The sequence below is a fragment of the Macrobrachium rosenbergii genome, chromosome 52 (assembly GCF_040412425.1).
Source record: "Macrobrachium rosenbergii isolate ZJJX-2024 chromosome 52, ASM4041242v1, whole genome shotgun sequence".
In the NCBI taxonomy this organism is placed as follows: domain Eukaryota; kingdom Metazoa; phylum Arthropoda; class Malacostraca; order Decapoda; family Palaemonidae; genus Macrobrachium; species Macrobrachium rosenbergii.
The window spans coordinates 16,915,150-16,934,465 of NC_089792.1; the positions used below are offsets into that span (position 1 = coordinate 16,915,150).

Consider the following 19,316-nt stretch of genomic DNA (forward strand, 5'->3'; position numbering starts at 1 on the left):
GTAATAGTTTTCTCTTTCTCTCCCACCACTTACTCACTTAAGAACCACTCCCCGTGTAATTTGAGTCACCCAATCACCCCTTAACTCGACCACTCCTATCCTATCTATCACGTCTTCATTCATCAACGATCCCTTCAGACATTGACAAGACAATCCATCTATCCGATCTCCTTTCACTATCATGAAAATAATATTAAAAACACCCTTGCAGATTCTCCTCTTGGCATACGTTTTATTACACGTAATTATCAACTAAAATCAAACCTCCCAACCCACGCGCATCGTCTCTGTCTACTTGGGTATCCTCTTACATAAGATGACAACTCGATACTACACATTCATTGCTTTCAAAAACAATCAAATCAAAGTCTTTTAATTTTCGCAGTTTACAATAGCCTGCTATCACCGACCCCTGTTATTTTAAAATCAACCAAAACTTTTTTCCAGTCCACAGAAAATGTGGCTGCACACCACCTCTTTTTCATGTGAATCGGGAAAATGCTCCGCATGTTATTTGAAGACTGCATTTGCGTTCGATGTCATATTCTGTAAAATAGCCCCATTGCCTTCGTCTAAAATCCAGCGAGGTTATCTCTTTACACTACTGTTATTTTTTCATGTTTATAAACACTGTAACAAGGACATATAAAAACCTTTCATTCACTTCTTTGTTGTTGTTAGGTTAAGCCAGCAGAGCAGGCGGTGCGTCACCCGAGAACTACACAAAGAACTTTGTACTACGCAAGATAAGTCTACGGTTGACATTAGTAAATAAAAGTGGTTGGTGGTCTGTATTTAAGAAGGCAGGTTCCTATCCAATTGGAAAATTATTTCTTGGGGCGTTCTTTGACGTGAATAATAAATGGAGAAATTAAATCCAAAATAGTGGACTGACTTGCCAATACAACTGTAACTACAAAAATTATACAGCAGGCAGTTTTCGACAGCTTCATCTGTCCTCTCGCAGTGGTACACACAATTGTATGTAATAAGCAAAACGACCATGAACTTGTACAGCATGCAGAAAAGAAAGGATATTTAAGAAAGAGTCGATTAAAAGTTAATACAAGAAACAAGTAGCAATTACAGTTAAATGTTAAACCAAATAATAAATCAAATGTCAAAAAGAAATTTACATATACGGAAGGAAAAAAAAAGTGTCTGAACCCTTAGTGACATCAGAGACCCATGCTACAAAAGCTATGGTACAAAGCCCTACATGAATAATGGTTATACTGTATGTGGTTGGTTACCAGTCTGGTGTACGATAACTTTATGAGGCTCCTACAATAACAAACAGTGAAGGGATACTGCAATAACTGAACAGTACCGTACAGAACTGAAAGATCATTTAAGTGTCCCCACTTTCAATTAAAGGGCCCTGAGAATAGGGCTACTAGAATCTTTACATTTACATAGTTTCCAAGTCGATTTTACCCCAAAACAGAGGAACAAGTGTTTCTCTCGCCAATTCCTTTTGCATCTATCTCTCAACCACACATACCTTATACACCCTGGACAGCCACTCAATCACACCACTTGTAATTTTAACTCCTGGGGTCTTTGCTTAATCCACCCTCTTAAATGTCCTCATATCCTCAACAGTCACTTCCACAAGATTTTCAAACGTACGTTTAACCCATTCCATTACCTTGTCATTCAACGTTAACTTTTATTCTGTTTTCCACATTTAACAAACCCTAAAAAAATATTCACTCCAACCCAGGATTGCATTCCCTCCAGAAACTTCTCTCCAAGCATCTTTTATTATGAGAATTATTTACCGTTCTCCACATTTGGTATGAATACTAAGCCAGAGAGAGAGAGAGAGAGAGAGAGAGAGAGAATCCTCAGCTTTCGGTTTGTACAGATTTATTTCAGAACGTGGAACTACTGTGCAGTATTCTGAGGCTTTCATTATGAAGAGGATCTAAGCTATGGATAGAATGAACACGTGAGGAGCATGTACAGTTCTACGATAAGGTCACAGAACCAGCAGGAAGCCGTTGTGGGTATAGAAAAACAGTTAAGACTAAACATTAAGTGGTGGGATAAGGCAATGTGAGGATAAAAAAAAAAGAGATATTTGTATAGGTCACGTCTAGAAAGAGAGAGACAGAGGGCAAATAATAAAAGCAAGGGGAAACAGTGAACAAGAAATTCTGGAAGAACATGAATCTAAAGGAAAGTAAATGCAAAGTTTAATGAAAAATTGGTCATCACAATTTAAGATGGCCACCGATTGATGTTTTCTGAAGTGAATATTGTCCTGGGTGAGATGCATAATCAATTTAGTATGTAAGAATACATGTGACAATATAACTTTGTATAGAGGTGTATGGTAGGATTTTAACTAAGAAAAGCAGAAGGATAAGTTTGCCAGTAATGAGAAATAGTGCATGTGTGTGTGATGGGCCTAGAGAACATAGGATAGAATCAATAGAAAGACACTGAAGGAGGTGTTGACGATGTTTGGAAAGAAGACAAAATTTTTCATAATGGAAGTGAAATATGTGTTTTAACATGCAGAAGGGAGAACGACTGCTTTAATGTGATTACAGGTCTGAGACAGGGGCATGATAGATCTCGTGGACGATTAATATCTCAACAGATGATGCCGCAAGACAGAGAAACGAAATTAGGCATGCGTGCAAAGATGTTGCATAAGAAAGTGAGTTGTGAACGGAGGATAATGTGGCAAATTTTTGCAGATAATAAAGCACCAACAGGCAACAGTAATGGAAAACTGCAGAGATTAGTTCAAAAGGGTTTGGAAGCAGAAAAGGCCGAGAGTAAACGTGAATGAAAGTAAGGTTATGATTCTAAATGGAAATCTAGAAGACCAATGTTAATATGGATGGTTGAAATATTTGAGAGTCCATGTGACAGATGATGGTAGGGCGATAGAAGAGGTGAGTCACAGAATATCTGAAGCAAACAAGATAGCAGTCAGTGGGCAAAATATTGGGAGGTTGTAACCAGTGTCTTGGGAAGCCTGGGTGGGAATTTATGTAAGAAGTGTTGGGCCAACTCTCCTTTAATCAAGACAAGTAATGTTTAATGGGAAAGAATCAATGGCTGACACTGCTAAGACGAATTGTTTAAGTATTTACATAAATTATTGTGAAAGAAAAATTGGTAGGGTGAGACATACAGAGATATGTAGAAGTGAAATAAAGATGTTAGTGGGTGAAAGGTGGATCAGAGTTTTTTTAAGATTGAGGATGGTCAGCTGGTAAAAAGTTTGTAATTCAAAAGGCAAAGGAAAGGAATGAGTAGAACGGGCTGGACTGGTGTGGTTACTGAGATATTGGGAAAAAAGGGCATAAAAATATGGACAGGATACAGATGAATGGTGCAGTAATACAGTATATGGAATTTGATGAACAGCTGATAAGCCTTCCATTTAGTTGTGTGAAACAGATGATATTGTGGAAGTAATAGACACAGGGAATTTACTACTTAAAATATATAAATGTAACCTATGAAGCCATTTCCTGTTAGGGGGAATGACTTGCTGATGATAAAAACTACAGTGGAACATACCATTATAACAATTCTCCTTTAATTAAATTAGAAAAAAATTTATTTCGTGACAAGTCATCGCAATTACTGTATCTTCCATAAGTAACCTTCTATCTGTGCTCAGTATTAGTAATAATCCAATACTGCTCACTTTATGCACCGTATGCAACATATAATGACCAGTAGCATTTACCTTGGAGAGGATCCTGAATTACTAGATGTAAGGTTACTACAGTCATAACTGTTTCCTCAGGCTCACAAAACCTGTATATAGGCATCTTTCTTTTCCTTTCTTTAATCCTTTCAAGAGGTCAACATACCACTCAAATTGTAATTCCTTTCTCAGCAAGATATTGGAAACACCGATACGCTTGACAACACATCAGCACCATGACGAATCATCTGAAGAGGTGGTGCCCTTCCAAGACAAGAAAACAGCTTTTACCTGGTTAGCAAGATGGAACCCTTGAAGAATAAGTCTTTTGTTCCTAGTACTGTACCTTATGATTTCAAGGCAGTGAGGGCAAGCTATACAACCTGTATTAAAAAACCAAAATAAAGAACTATGACCCAGCCCAATTAGTATGAGACTGACTGTAAAGTCTGCCCAAGTTGACCTGTAAGCAACATACTTAAACAAAAACCATCAATGCCATGTAAGGAAAGACCTTTAGCCTACTGACTCTATGAGTCCAGTTTCTGAATACTCCTGTTGAGTGTCATGGCACTGTAACATAAGTCCTATCCCACTTGAAGTAGTAATTCCGGAGAAAAACTTGTCATGGATTCCACTATAAACAACCAAGACATACTACCCAGTCCCAAAGAAGAGTGAAGAACCTCCCATGAAATGATGATGATTGTACAAAATACCACACAGCACCCAGACTTCCTTCAAGGAACACTAAAAGAACCTATGCCTTAGCATGTCTGTACTTTTTGCAAAGATGAGTAACTAAACCCTGCTTTTGGAGCCAGTGATATTGTGATAAGTCACAGGACATTAGCTACTGTATCTTTAATAGGAAATATGATTTCCCAAATAGGACTACATCTATCACCAGTAACTGTAACGTAACTCACAAATCAAGAATCGGCTCCAAAAAGACTTTTGAAGTTTATCAAAATTTGCTGGAATCTAAATCTGGATGTTACATGGTCAAATTGATGTTTATTGTTTTACTGTTTATTACTGCATTTTGCAACTCTTCCATTTTAATCCCTTAGATCACTGAAGCTATATCAACTGGATGAACTGAAGTCATCTTTATCTTTGATTTATATCTTAGTAATGTTCAAGAATGCTTGCAGGGCCAGCAATACTACATAAATTTCCAAAATGTTGATGTGCAGATTAGGTTATCTCCCCGTCCACACACATCTAAAGTGACTAAGACTTTTCATGTGTGGACCCAACCCTCTTTTAATGAATCAAGGAACTTAAACATCTCTGTGTGTGTGTGTGCGGAGGTCAGTGGAACTACCATGATGAGATTCTTGTCCATCCACAAGGACAGATTATCTCTTACTTCATGGCTGAGGGGTACAGGATGAGGGAGGATTGGTTGTGGATGACCAGAATTGCTTCAAGAACTACTGAAGTGAATACTGGGAAGGAACCCGTGCAGAATGAACTCCAAAGATGACAGGAGACGTCTATAACTTCTAGAGAATTTTTCTCCAGCATTACCCTAACTCCTCCTGACAAAGCCACAGCACTGGGCACTTCCCCAGAAAGTGGATCACTAAGCAAGAGGGGAGGGTGGAAGTCCTTGATGGGTGGCCTGCAACTGCCCCAAGGAAACAAACTACAGTACAGGCCACTGTTCCCAGTAGCACCCATGTTGCCCAAAGGCATGACAAGCATTCCCATACCTTTGACAGTTGGAGAGGGGGACTGACTACTTCTGAGACCCCCTGCCTCCTTCCTTCCCCTTCTCCTTTCAGGCCAGAGACTAAAAGGGTAGCCAAAACAACCACGAAACTACCAGCCCTTTAGTGAGGAAGGAAGCTGAACCCATTGAACCCCCTGTCTTGGTTTCATGGAGAATTAGTCCTTCCATTAAAAAGACACTGCAAGCATGGCTGCCAGCTTAAAGGCTTGGCTGTGATGCCCTTCACAAACCCTGGAGAACTTGAAAGACACTAGGCCTATACTGTATAGTGGATTACTACATCTCAGCAACACTTCTTCTCTACTATTGTCTCAACTTTACTCTTCAAAATGAGTAAAGGAGAGTCCAAAACCAATCCATTCTGCAAAAAGAAGCTACTCTCAGCTGAAACTTGTCAGAGAAAAGCATAAAGCACTATGTTACACCCCTCTCAGGATGAAATTCCCCCACAGGTTAGCCAACTGGAATAACAAGAAAATCAGTGTCCTTCCTCCTGACACCAACAATCCCTGAAACTTCACAATTTCATGCATAAATGACATACCCATGACAGTGAAATCAGCAAACAAGTTCAAATTCAGGCCGAGCCTTGATGCTGCTTGGAAGGAGGCCTAGAAAACAGACTCCATCACTCCTGACTCCAAGAATCAGAAGTATCTTCTGGTTAGGGTCACTCCAGGTAAAGTTAAAAGCATGATGATTAATAAAGAAGTGAAAGTTGTAAAGACATTAGGAACTTGGGAGCATTAACTGGTGAGAATGAGACGTAATCACAAGACTCCAGTACCATGTTATACTGTAACAGTTTGTAATATCTACTAAATTATGTAGTTGGATTGAATTTTTGAGCTTCACTGACTGCCTGTTGAAGCAAGAATTGAAAATAAAATGTGTTTCACTGTACAAACAATGAAGAATATTGATCTTTCATCATGTGGAAAACACTGACATTAATATACCATTGAAAGCACATGCTGTACTGTAAATGGATAATAATGAGTATAGGGACAAATACATACAATTTAGGTTAATGGAGTACATATTTGAATGCATAGCACCCAGATCATCCATTAAGTTTTCCCAAGAAGTGAAAGATTTGAAAACTTAGAGACTAAGAAAAACTTTGCAAAAAAATTTTGATTCATGAACAGTTAGGACATGGATTGAACAGTGTATAAACTATACCTGGTAAGTTGAAACTAGACATTTGTATTGAAACAGCTATGCCATGGAAGAACTAGTTTTATATAAGGAAGTATATAATGAAACTACAAACTGCAGATAAAGCCTGTTGGATGTACCAAATGAGGGCTGAAAGAAGGGGCTCCAAAAAATAATCAAGGTGATGATGATGATGATGATGATGTATTTCCCCTGTCACACAGTTCTGCTAAAATACTAAAATGGAAGATGTATATGATATTAAACATAATAAATTTATAAATGTGATTTCTAATTGTTGTAGAATTCAGCTTACTAGGTTAGTTTAGGTTAAGTTTACCATTGCCATATTTATATTTTGCATTTTCTGTTATTTTTACTTTGTTTTGCAATGAATTTATATATGTTTCTACAAGATTACAAACTATTGCCTTTAATTTAGTAGTATTCCTGGCATAAGTTGGAATACAGGTTGGTTAATTGATTGTAGGTAAATGAATGATGGCTACTGCCAATTCGTGTTGAAAACGAGCACTTTTTCTTCAGCCATTATCATTTGTAGTTGACTTGCTGTGTGTGTTTTTTTTTTTTTTGTGTATTTCTGTGTTGATAATTTGTGCTTCATTTTGGACTTATGATTTGATGATTCAGGGATGAATGCTGTTCAAAAGGACAATGGTTTGAATGAACATAATGTAGATATATAGAATATGAACAAGTGTATGGTCACTTCATGTCCTCTTTTGCTATTCCTTTTTTAGCTCTGTTTGCACTAGTAGGGTCTGCATTCCTGAGTATTACTGCAAGAAGTGTGTTGGCTGGTCTCTGGTCTTTTTCACAGAGGCATTTGCTAGTGTCCTAAGGGGGGAAACTCCCCTTTTGACTCCATCAAACCTTTTGTGTTAGGGAATTAAAACAGCCAGTTTAAATTGCACTATGAATTACCCACTGGTATCAGTCACTTATCCTGGTTAGTATTTAAACAGAAACTACATATTTACAAATATTTATAATACCAAATTTATAATCAAATACTTGACACAGTTTTCTACTTCTACAAAAGAAATTTCTGCAATAGGGTTGGTTTGCTCAGATGGGGTTTCTAAAGCAAAATACTGATCAGTACATTAACACAGGATTCTTGAACATTACTAAGATATAAATAGAAGTTAAAGATGACTTCGGTTCATCCAACATGATATAGCTTCAGTGATGCCTTGACTAGAAGAGTTGGCAGATCAGGAAACCACTTGGAATGGGGCAAAAAGAAGCTACTAGGGTCATTCTGCAACCTGGTATGACCGATGCTCAGTTCATCACAAGTTAATCAGACTGAACAGTGGAAATGCACAGGCATCCAGATTGCCCTAGGGATGCTGGAAGGCATCTTCCAGGGTCTGGGATAGGAAAGCAGGCCACCAGGAGTTTCCTATTTAGCTGATTGGCAAACAGGTTCCCCAAAGCTTGAAGAGCCTTTCCACCATGTGTGGGTGCTGAGACCACCCTGTCCATACAGTCTGCTCCAGATGGCTGAGCTGGTCTACCAAAATATCAAAACACTCCTCCTGCCAACAATGCACCTAGTTTGCTCAATGGCATGGCAAACTGCTCACTCAAGCATCTGCTACACTAACTGACACAGGTGAATGAAGATCATTCCCAACCGCTTGTTGATGTAGGCCACTAAGGTCATCAACAACTAGCGAGTGACCCATTACATGACAGACGAATGTTTGCAGGGCTACACACATTTCCAATATGTTGATATCCAGAGGAGATTCATTTTCTGTCCACACATTTGATGTGAAGACTCCCATGTGTGTAACCCATCTCTCCTTTGAAACATCTGTGAACAGAAGCATCTACAGAGGTGGAGGGTCCAAGGAAGTCCCACCAAGAAGTTCCTGTTATCAAATCACCAAGCACAATCCTCCCTTTCATCTTCAGCTTATGGGTACAAAGTGAGGATCAATGCTGCTTCAGTTGCCACAGGAACAATGCTGAAGGGCCTGTGAGGCATACATCTAATCTCTGGTACTTGAGGTAACCTTTTAACATGGCTAACAGAAGAGTTGGTCAAAGGAAAATCTATGGCTGTCTTGACCAGAAGTGGTTGCAGATCAGGATACCACTTGTAATAAGTCCAATGAGGGGCTACCAAGGCTATATGAGGTCAGGAATGACAGATGCTCACTTGACTGTTCCATGATTTTGGCTAACAAAAAAAAAACTAAAGACATCCAGATGTCCCAATAGCTTCTGGAAGAAAACACCCAGAACCTCCTGTATAACAGCGAGGTGATCAGGTTGAACGCTAGAGTTCACCAAAGATTGAAAAGTCTTTCCCCAAGCAAGAAAGTAAGAATCATTCTGTCCTGACTAACTGGCCCTGGCCACTAAGTTGGTCTGCTAAAATATTCCTTCTAGCTGGAATTTACCTAGCTGAAAGCTTGACAGTGTTGTGAACTACATTCACAGCATCTGCTTTGCCAACCAACAGAGGTGAAAGGAACCCACAACCTATATGTTGATGTAAGCTGCTGTGGTAGAGTTGTTTCTCATCAACACTACGGAGTGACCCATTAAACAATCCCATAATGTTTGCAGGACTAACCATGCAGCTGACATTTCCAAGATGTTCACATACAGATGAGGTTTGTTCTCTGTCCATGCACATGAGGCAGACAAATCACTCAGGTGTGCCCCCAGAGGTACATCCCAGAGCAGAAGCACCTGTGGTGGTGGGGAGTTCAAGGGAACTCCAACAAGCATGTTAATGCCATCCAGCCACCCAGCAAAGTCCTCCCTTACTTAGCTGCTCAAGAGAGAGGGAGGGTCACTTGAGGTTAACAGTGGGGATTCAGTTGCCACTGAAGCAATGCAGGTGGAGAAGCTCATGCAGAACTAGCTTCTTTAGAGGGTAGGCTAGGAATACTGTAGTATTCATAAGATTGAGGAGGATGTCATTCCTTGAAAGGTAGTCTGGAAGTCACAAAGAACAAGAATACCAGGGCTTCATCCTCTGTTTTACCATAGTGTCCAGTGGCATGACAGGCACCCCCTGCTCATGACAGCTGAGAAGGGGACTGCCCACCACAGCATCCCCCTCCTTTCTTTTTCCTCTTACCTCCTTTCCTAGTTTGAGCTGGGGGAAAGGGTGAAAGGCTGGGCAGGCTCCTGTTTGTTTCATGGACAGGAGGCTTCTAACACCAAACATATGTTTATACTATATAGGGAGTTCTGGACAAACCTGGCACCAACCATTTGTTAACATAATTATGTGAATACAGAGTGACGTGGTATCCAGTGGCACTGTACAATGGAACCTGTCGCACATGAAGTTTCAGTCATCACACGGATGATCTGAAGATCATATATTGACAAGCAACTAGGCTACTATCTGCATACTAGAGCAGAAATACAAATGGGGGAAGATTCTGGGACAGCCCTTGTGTTTAAGAAGTAATCAGGGAGACAATGGTTAATGAGCTTGCTCAGAGAACCCAGCATCAACCTTACCTATGTGGCAGATGTGCCACCAGCAGGTGAGCTAATAGTCTCCAGCCCCAAGAGAATGGAGTCACTCACTCTAAGTTTGAAACACTTCTTATGAGAGGGTTCTGATATCTTCTTCATCTTCCCATGCAATCATGAGGAAGAAGAGCTCAACAATGAGGAGGAGGAGGAAGAAGATATGTGCTTGAGTTTCTCCACCTTACTCCATCTAAGTCTTACACTCCGGGGCTACAGTATAAGACATGTTGGTATCTGCTATCTACAATTAGATATCACCATAGCTAAGATGATTTCTTGAAGAGGCTCAACAGCAGTACTGAGTTCTCAGCTGAAACAGAAACAACATAAGGGTCACTAGGAATACAGAGGGAACATCTGTCAGTATCCCACTAAAGCTGCTGATGAAGCACTGTTATCAGGTAGCAAACCACAGTCACACACTGCTCTTAACTGGGGATGACAGAGGACAGTTAACTACATTCATACCAAGTTTCAACAACCAATTCCACCTTGCAATGAGGAATCCTCCTACATAAAAGATGATGGCTTGTATTCCCATATGAATATACAAAGCTTACAGTGACTGAAAAGGGGAAAAGAAAAAAATAGTCAGGAAAGTTGTCATGTGGCTATTGTAAGGGTGATACCAGTGGGTACTGTGTACTGAATGTAACAGACTGTGTCACAAAAGATGCTCAGGATCACATATGATAGATGGGTAGGTCTTGGAAGTAAATATGCATTTCTGTTACATTGTGGGAAACACAGTATACTGAAAACATAAAAAAAAAAAAAGTGGCTACAGCATGGATAAAATGAAGCAAGATAGCTAAATCACTGGTACAGTAGAGGCACCAAAGAATCATGATTGATACATAAGCTGAGACCTGTGCTGTCCTGTGCAGCACACATGGATAATGGAGATTTTGAAAATGTGTAACTACAGAATATTAAGATTCATGCCCAGAACATAGCAGGATGACATATGAATGAGTGTGTTTATCATGAATGAGTCTGCTGGAGAGCTATGGTGTCCAAAGACCAGAAAATAGTTTGAGATTTTAAAGACTGAGACAGTCTGGACAAGAGATGAGAAGGGATGAGAAAAAGGTGGTCCAAAACACAGTATATATTAAGTGGCAGGACAATGACCTGTAGGGAGGTCCAAGAAAGCAAGGAAAAATGAGAAAAGATAAAATCCTAGATGTTTGGTTCTTACACATACAGGGATTGTTCATAGGCCCTTGTTTATCCTTTTATGGTGCTACATGACAATGTTATGAAAATTTCCAATTTCCTACATCTGGCTTAGGAAATGGATCAATATAGTCATATGCTTTATTGGCTTACTTTATCTTTTTACTTCCTAAATTTAAATCCTTTTGGAGCATCTGTTTTTCTGCTGAGGGTTCTTGGAGAAAGATATCTACTTCCATTTCACTTGGTCTAAAACTTCCACTGTATATTTTTGTTATTTTGGCATAGAGAAATTTGCAACATTTTTTGTAGGCTACACACCTTTTAGTTAAGTTTCACTAGTACACAACATAAAATCTTCATTTATCAGTAATGGAATAGGCATTTGAGAAAAGCTTTGGGAAGGCTTTGCTTTATGGCAATATTTGGGCACATTGTTACAGTCCTACAAGAGATAGGCCTATTTGCAAATTAAAATCACTGAAACACTTTTTTTGCATTTCTGTATGGATTACAGCACATTATGTTAAAGTTAGAGAAGGTTATTTAGGATGCAATCTTTCAGAAATATGGCTTTTCTGATGCATTTTCACATTTTCTTTAAAATTTTTTTAAAACAGATCATTTGCTGGAAATCCACTGACCTAGTTTGTTGAATTCTGGGAGGAGCCATGTAGGGGAATAGCAAAATCAGAAAACAAGTAGTTTGAAAAATAAATAAAGATAAGATTCATTCAAAACACCTAAAAAAAACTATTTGAAACAATTCACTGGTAAAAACACAGGTGCATCCACAAAACTCATTTTCATTTTCTGGAAGGATTTTCTCTCTTTCATAACCATTTTAATACATACACAGCTTTTCCATGTTCCACCTTCATGCCTTTGTCCTTTGTAATAACACCTTTTTTTTTTATTTCATTGGGTCAGTCTCCTCAATCTCAATCCTCATATTATATTTCAACTTTTCTTTTTCCTTCTCACTTATTTCCAGTATGTCTTCCTTTCCTGCAGTCTTCTCTGAGAATATGGCACCACTTACACATGACAAATTTTCTTTAATTCAAATTCCTATTACCAATATGCGTGAGTAACATTGCTAACCTACGAACAACTAATTAGGTAGGCTACACCTGTGGCAAATTAGCTTTAGTGCTTCTACACCTACTAGTTGAATTACAACATGAATCGGGCCTGAAAAATACTCAAATATCGCATCCTAAAGAATATTTTCCTTTCCATTGCAGAAACGGAGATAAACCATCCTAGACGGTCACATCAAATTGTAAACAGTGCTCCCTTGGCAGTGGAAACAGACTTTCGTTGGATTATTTGCATGCACTAACTGAAATGAGCTATATTTCTTTTACACTGTTTCCAAGAAGCATGTTAAATTTACGGAAGGGGCCTAACGATAAAATAAAGATTTGACGTATCCTAATCGAGAAGGCAAACCAATGAAAAAACAAAGAACCCCGTTTGTGCGTCTCTTGGGGTAAGGTTCGCCTTGTTTACGTTCGGTCACGGGCCTCACCTCTCATAAAAGACTGCATGGCCTCCTCAGATTCATGGTCCCTCCTCCTTTCAAGTTAATGGTTAATCCTTACTGTAAATCTAACATGTTATTGTCTGTCACTACAACACAACAGTACTCTGAAATCAATAGATCTTTCAATAGCAATGTCCAAATAGCAGACGACACAAATTATAAACAGAAGAGCATCGCTCGCTTCATCTTTATACGCTTCATTTATAAACATATACGTTTGTCGTGTGATATAAAGGTTACAATTCCTTTATAGGAAAGGGCGCGAATTTAACAATAGATAACTCAATAATCTCCCTATAGCGGGACCCTTGAACTTAAAATTGACCCCGAAAACCCTAGAATGAACGTCAAAATAAGATACGCACATTTATAGGTTACAGTCTTATTTTTCGGGGAGAAACAAAAAAACATGGTAATATTTAGGCAATTTTTTATGAATTAATATTTTTTACTCAAAATTTACAACAACCCGCTAATCATCACGGTTGGCTGCAAAATCCAGAGATCCACACCAGGCCTCTCATTACTTTTGAACACCGTACCACACTCAAAGGCAGCCTTTGAGCATCGGGATATGGGTCTTCTTATGCTGAACCAACCAATTAAACAAGAACTAAGCATGGCAATGTGCGACCCCATTTTGTTCAGTTGCATATTTGTATGATGTAAGATAAGAACCTAAGAGGTAACAATAAAGACAACAACAGTTTTTTTTGTCTGAAAAGAGAAATACTACGGATGTCGAATAGTACTGTAGTACTTCATTAAGCTATAACTACTTATTACACTTGCGGCTATTAAGTCACATTTTTTCCCAACAGCCCCTCTCGTCAAACGCGTACTTAGTTTCGTTACACTGGCGTTGGTAGGGGACGGGAGCTACTGGAGTCAAGAGCCTCCTATTGATAATAAAAATAATGGCACTCTTTCTGAAATTATCATGTTTTACATAATTTTGTATGAAAAATGCAAAGGGCAATGCACAGGTATTTAAACTCGTCATTCTCGCTTTGGAAGAACTTACGCTAAGAATTTAAAACTTATTTCTGGCCATTAGCACCACTTCTCGGTCCCCTATAGATTACTTCCTTAGTTATTACTCATAGATTACTTCCTTAGTTATTACTCATGTGCGTAATCTTGGAGATGAGGAATTATTCATTAAAGGTGGGATATGAGGAGAAAAATAACCTCCTTGCTCGGAAATGTATACTCCCACGGTATGATCATCAGCCTATCTGGATCCTGATGTATACAATATCTTTTTCCCCCTTTACCTGTCGCTATTAGCACGTACACGTGTTTATATTCATATATAAAGAAATGCACAATATCAGTGTACATAAAAAGCAGAGTTAAAATCCCTTGACAAATTTTCACACTCACATATTAATGATTAATTTCTGAATCCTCTCGGCAGCACACTGGTTGGTCAAGACTTCTGAGAGACTGGCAAATGCAGACTTGTTCGTAAGCCCGGTATGTTACATCGAAGAAATTTTCCTCTTTATTCCATGTCACGTTTAAATGAGGTTACATACACATTCATGCGAATCATTTCGGATGTCTGACTCTGTCACCCGATTGGAAACCACTACAAAATCCGCAGAATATCCATATGATGATCTATCAACTGGCAGAAAATGAATCAGACATCGCGGTTTTATAAGTGCTGATGTTTTAGAAAACTGCAACGACACCACAATTTTGTTCTTTGCTTACAGTAGTGTTTGTCCACCTGTTCGTGAGTTCATTCCGCATTGTCGAAACGAAAAACAGAACATTTATATCAAAACATATGACTATATTTGTTATGCACCCTTTTACTGTGACTATAGAAGAGGAATTCGTAAGGGACTTGAAAATTTCTGCGCTTTCTGAAAATTCAGTGGAAAGTGACGCACGAGTTCATTCATGAAGAATAGGCACATCTTGGCTGCGTCCTTTAGACTGCTGAAGGATAGGTAGTACGATGCACGCGGTCTCAGTGTGTTAGGGAAAGCTACTGCTTCTAATAATATTTCAGCAACTACAGATACAAAACAACTGTTAATTATTATTAACATCTCTTTTCAGTTCAGTTGTCATTTCTACTGACTCATAAATTCTAATTTAAAAGGGGATATTTTCACCAACTGTGATATATGTAAATTTGACTGGACTAAAATGTTTATCGTAAATATTTTCGTAATTTTCTGACAGAATCTTTCAGTATATATATATGACAGATATATATATATATATATACATATATATATATAATATATATACAGTATATATATAGTGTATATATATTATATATATATATATATATATATATATATATATATATATATGTTTAATATTATGGTGGATATACCTGACGTAGATTACAAGCAATTCTGTAACCTCATAAGTACATTGCTATAGCCATTATATCATTTTATGTTATACAAAAATAGTGCACTAGTATGACCAGATGCAAAAAAAAAAAAATAAATATATATATTCTTATCAGTGACTGTTTAATATCTTCATAACACATCACCTTTTATAGATGGCAGATAATGATAAATTGAAACAGATCCAACCCGTGGTAGGATCACGGCATTTTGCCAAACACAAGCAGCGTCGGTTTAACACGTTTGTTTGTCAGTGTTCAAACTTCAACCACCAGCGAATGTTATGCTCTCGAAACAAATCAACTAGATAATTTTGTTTTCCAGAATCGTCATCACTTTCGACTTACCCAGTCATCGAATACCTAAAGAAATCTAAATTTCATCATTAAAGACAAATCCTTCGAGACAACCCACTGAGAACAGTGTTCAACATAGCATGTTATCTTACTCATTATACCATATAACTAGGTTTATTACAGCTTCATACTGTTTCAGTATTTCTCCAGACTCTTGCATTGCGTCAGATCATGCCTGACTACTTGGCCATAGCACCCACCAACATTCCAAAATACAACACGTCTGATAAGTCTCTGTTATTCTGGTGAATTATAAGTTTAATTAGACTTACTTGACGAAAAGAAACCATCTTCATAGTCTGATAAGGTATTTCTGCTCCGTCACATATCCTCATCTTGGGCGCTGCAGACAGGCGATGGACTTCATATAACTGGAAGAATTCGCTGCAAGGCAAAATAAGACTGAACATTAGGTTTCATAGCTCTGAAATATTAAGTCAAATGAAGGAATGAAAGTCTTGTGAATTAACATTTAAATTAAGCAGAGAGAGTACATCTAAAATGAAAATGCTCCCAAAGTTGGTTGTAGGCCTATGTTTAAATACCTGTATCTTTATCTCCCAGTCATGATATCTGTTTGAAACAATCATAGGATACAAATGGCTTCGTATCTCGCCAACTTCAAATATATTTGAAATAACAAAGAGATGGATCTGATATAAAATGACGCTGGAGAGAAGCATCTGAATACAATAACGGCAATAACGCCAATCAACCAACAGAATTAATCTACGAACAGTGGACACGATATGTGGGACAACAAGCTTCCATGGTCTTGCTCTCATGAACAACCAGACCCACAGGAAGAGATGCTCTTTGAAAGCCGATGACGATAACAAATCAGCAAATAAATCTTGATATAATTTAAGTAAAAATATATTTTCACTCAAGTTTATTACTTTGCTACAATAAATGACAGCAGCCACTTACTTTTCTACTTCTCTCAATAAAGTTGGGAGTAGGTTTGTGTGTGTGTGTGTGTGTGTGTGTGTGTGTGTGTGTGTTTGCGTGTAGGCAGGATATCCAACTAATTAACACACAAAACTTGATTAATCTTGGCCATCACTTAGCGACCATCTAAACATAAACTTTTGAGAGAAACGAACTCAGAACTGACATTTTTGCCACAGAGGCCTCAACACTAAGCCGATTAGTACTAAAAAAAAGTTAAATATTTAGAGAAGATCGCCTGATGAAAACGTGTGGCAAGTTCCGTAAAATTATTTTCCTTCGTCCTTGAGATATCCTGCAAACCCAAAGACATTATATGGTGATTCCTGGTTATTTTATTTAATAGTCTACTCTTGTATTTTAAAATCAATAGATTATTGTCTCTCGCAACGATATTAGAAGGCCATGCTTTTCACTTGTGTTTGTCTGCGTGTCCCTGTTTATTTTTGATGGTAACATCTCAAGAACTCAAGAACATGAGAAAAGAATTTCATAAAACTTGGAGGATGCATCCATTAAAGAATTAACTCTGTCGGAGAAACCGGACCTGAGGTGACGGTTTGTTGTCATGTTAACCATTTGAACTCTGAGCCGATCTCTTCTAAAAGCCTCATAAAGAATGCCTGTCAGCTGTTATTTCCTTTCGTTCTCTAATTCTCAAAATTTCCTGACAACGCAGACAAATGAAATATAAGGAGCTTCAGCAGCTTAAATGCTACGTACTTGAGTGGCCTTGGCGGAGCCATGCCTTTGTTTTGATAAGTAACAGGCACCAGCAGCGGGTTATGAAACCGAGCCCAGTCTCTGGGCAATCACTGTTTCTTGTCCGTGATTTAACTTTCACTGCCCCCGTATTCAAACTTGATTTCGAAAAATAACCGTGACCTAAATATAAGGAATATAACATTATTAAAAAGGTAGGATGATTTTCAGCGAGAAATAACGGAGCAAGATGTTGAAAGATAATGGTACGAATCGGCACAAAAGTTTGCATGCGTTGACAAAGAAAAGTTTCAAAATCGAAAGAAACATGTCAAATAGAGATGTGCAGTACCGTTAATACCTAAACCATGACAGAATAAATTAGACCCAATAAAAATAGGATAGTCACTAAGTGATCCACGTGACATTAATGCATATATGGACGGCGATGACAAGTACGTAGCAAATCCTTTATTAAGAAAGACAGGGCAATGGACTTTGGTCTCTGCGTCGCGACGATAACTGCAGATATTTTTTTTTACCTACAATACCTAAGGATATAAAATTCACCCAGTTATATAAATATGATACCCTTTCACTCGTCAAGTATTTCAAGTGAATCAATTGTTTTACCTTAACTGAACTGAATTGAATTGTATATAGAATTTATGCCCAAGGCGAAGCATTGGGACCTATAAGGTCATTCAGCGCTGAAACTGAAACTGACAGTAAAAGTTTGAAAGGTGTAACAGGAGGAACACCTCGCAGTTACACTGTGAATCAGTTGTTAGGAGAGGTTGGAAAGTAAGATGGAAGAAAAAGAATAAGAAAGGAGATGCGGTAAAAGGAACGAAAGTGGTTGCAGCTAGGGCCCGAAGGCACGCTGCAAAGAACCTCAAGTAATGCCTACAGTGCACCGCGTGAGGTGCACTGACGGCACTACCCCCCACGGGTATTGCTTTACCTTAAGTTGCTGCAGTTTCGGCACTAATTTTTTTCTAATATACATATTAATTAGAATGGTAGCTATGACCTTTGTGCCCGAACTGCTAATGCCATGGACTCTCACTCAAAGATCAGGGTTCGGTCCCGTGGTGAGTCAGAAATTTATATATATATATATATATATATATATATATATATATATATATATATATATATATATATATATATATATATATATATATATATACATACATACAGTACATATATCTATACACACACATACATACATACATACATATATATATATATATATATATATATATATATATATATATATATATATATATATATATATATATATATATATATATATATATATATATATATATATATATGTATATATGTATGTGTGTGTATACACATACATATAAACAGCTATTGATATATTCCGTGGGAAACCGAGTTTCATTACGAAGAACGCTAGACTAAGGATGAACATCTTCATCGCTTAGCTTTCGGATAAAAGTTTTTCCAGCATCGGAGACTAAGAATAAACCCAATTCAAAATAAGTTTACATGAACATAAATGAAAAGTGTTCACATCAAGACTTACATATAAGTAGAGCATATATAAAATAAAATCCGTAATAACAGTAAATTACACAAAGACAACAGCTATCTAGAACTCCGGCAGACAATATGATCACGGGTAGTTTACTAATTGTCACTTTGTTTATGACTGGAATTTCTTCAGTGAGTGGGTGCAATTTTTATGCTTGAAAGAATCTAGATCTCATTTGTATCTTCTTATTTTTAATAAAAATAAAAAAGTTTAATTTCTTACGCGTTGTATGCAGATTATAACTTGTGTAATGTCATCCGCAAGCTGCAATCACTAAATTTATGACCTTTGGTATTGCTGAATATACAATAAAGGTAACAAGGTAAAGTATTCTTGCCTGTAATACACCCCTTAATATTTGTATGCCATCCCATTAGTGCCATCTTTATATCTCATAATTCTCTATTTTGGAAAAAGCTGGATTTTTTTTTTTTAAATCAGCGGTAAACTGTTGAGAGTTTAGTTGCCTTAGACCATCATGCTATATGTTAACAGCCCTGAGATATCCCAGCATAC

The 19,316-nt window shown here is 37.8% G+C and overlaps 1 protein-coding gene across 1 annotated transcript in view; it reads right to left on the reverse strand.

Annotated features, from left to right (window-relative positions):
* Positions 1 to 19,316, reverse strand: part of LOC136833859 (uncharacterized) — a 177,193-nt gene that overhangs the window by 93,817 nt on the left and 64,060 nt on the right. Inside the window, 1 exon segment of the mRNA XM_067096160.1 lies at positions 15,853 to 15,964. The gene's annotated coding sequence lies outside the window, so the exon portion shown is untranslated.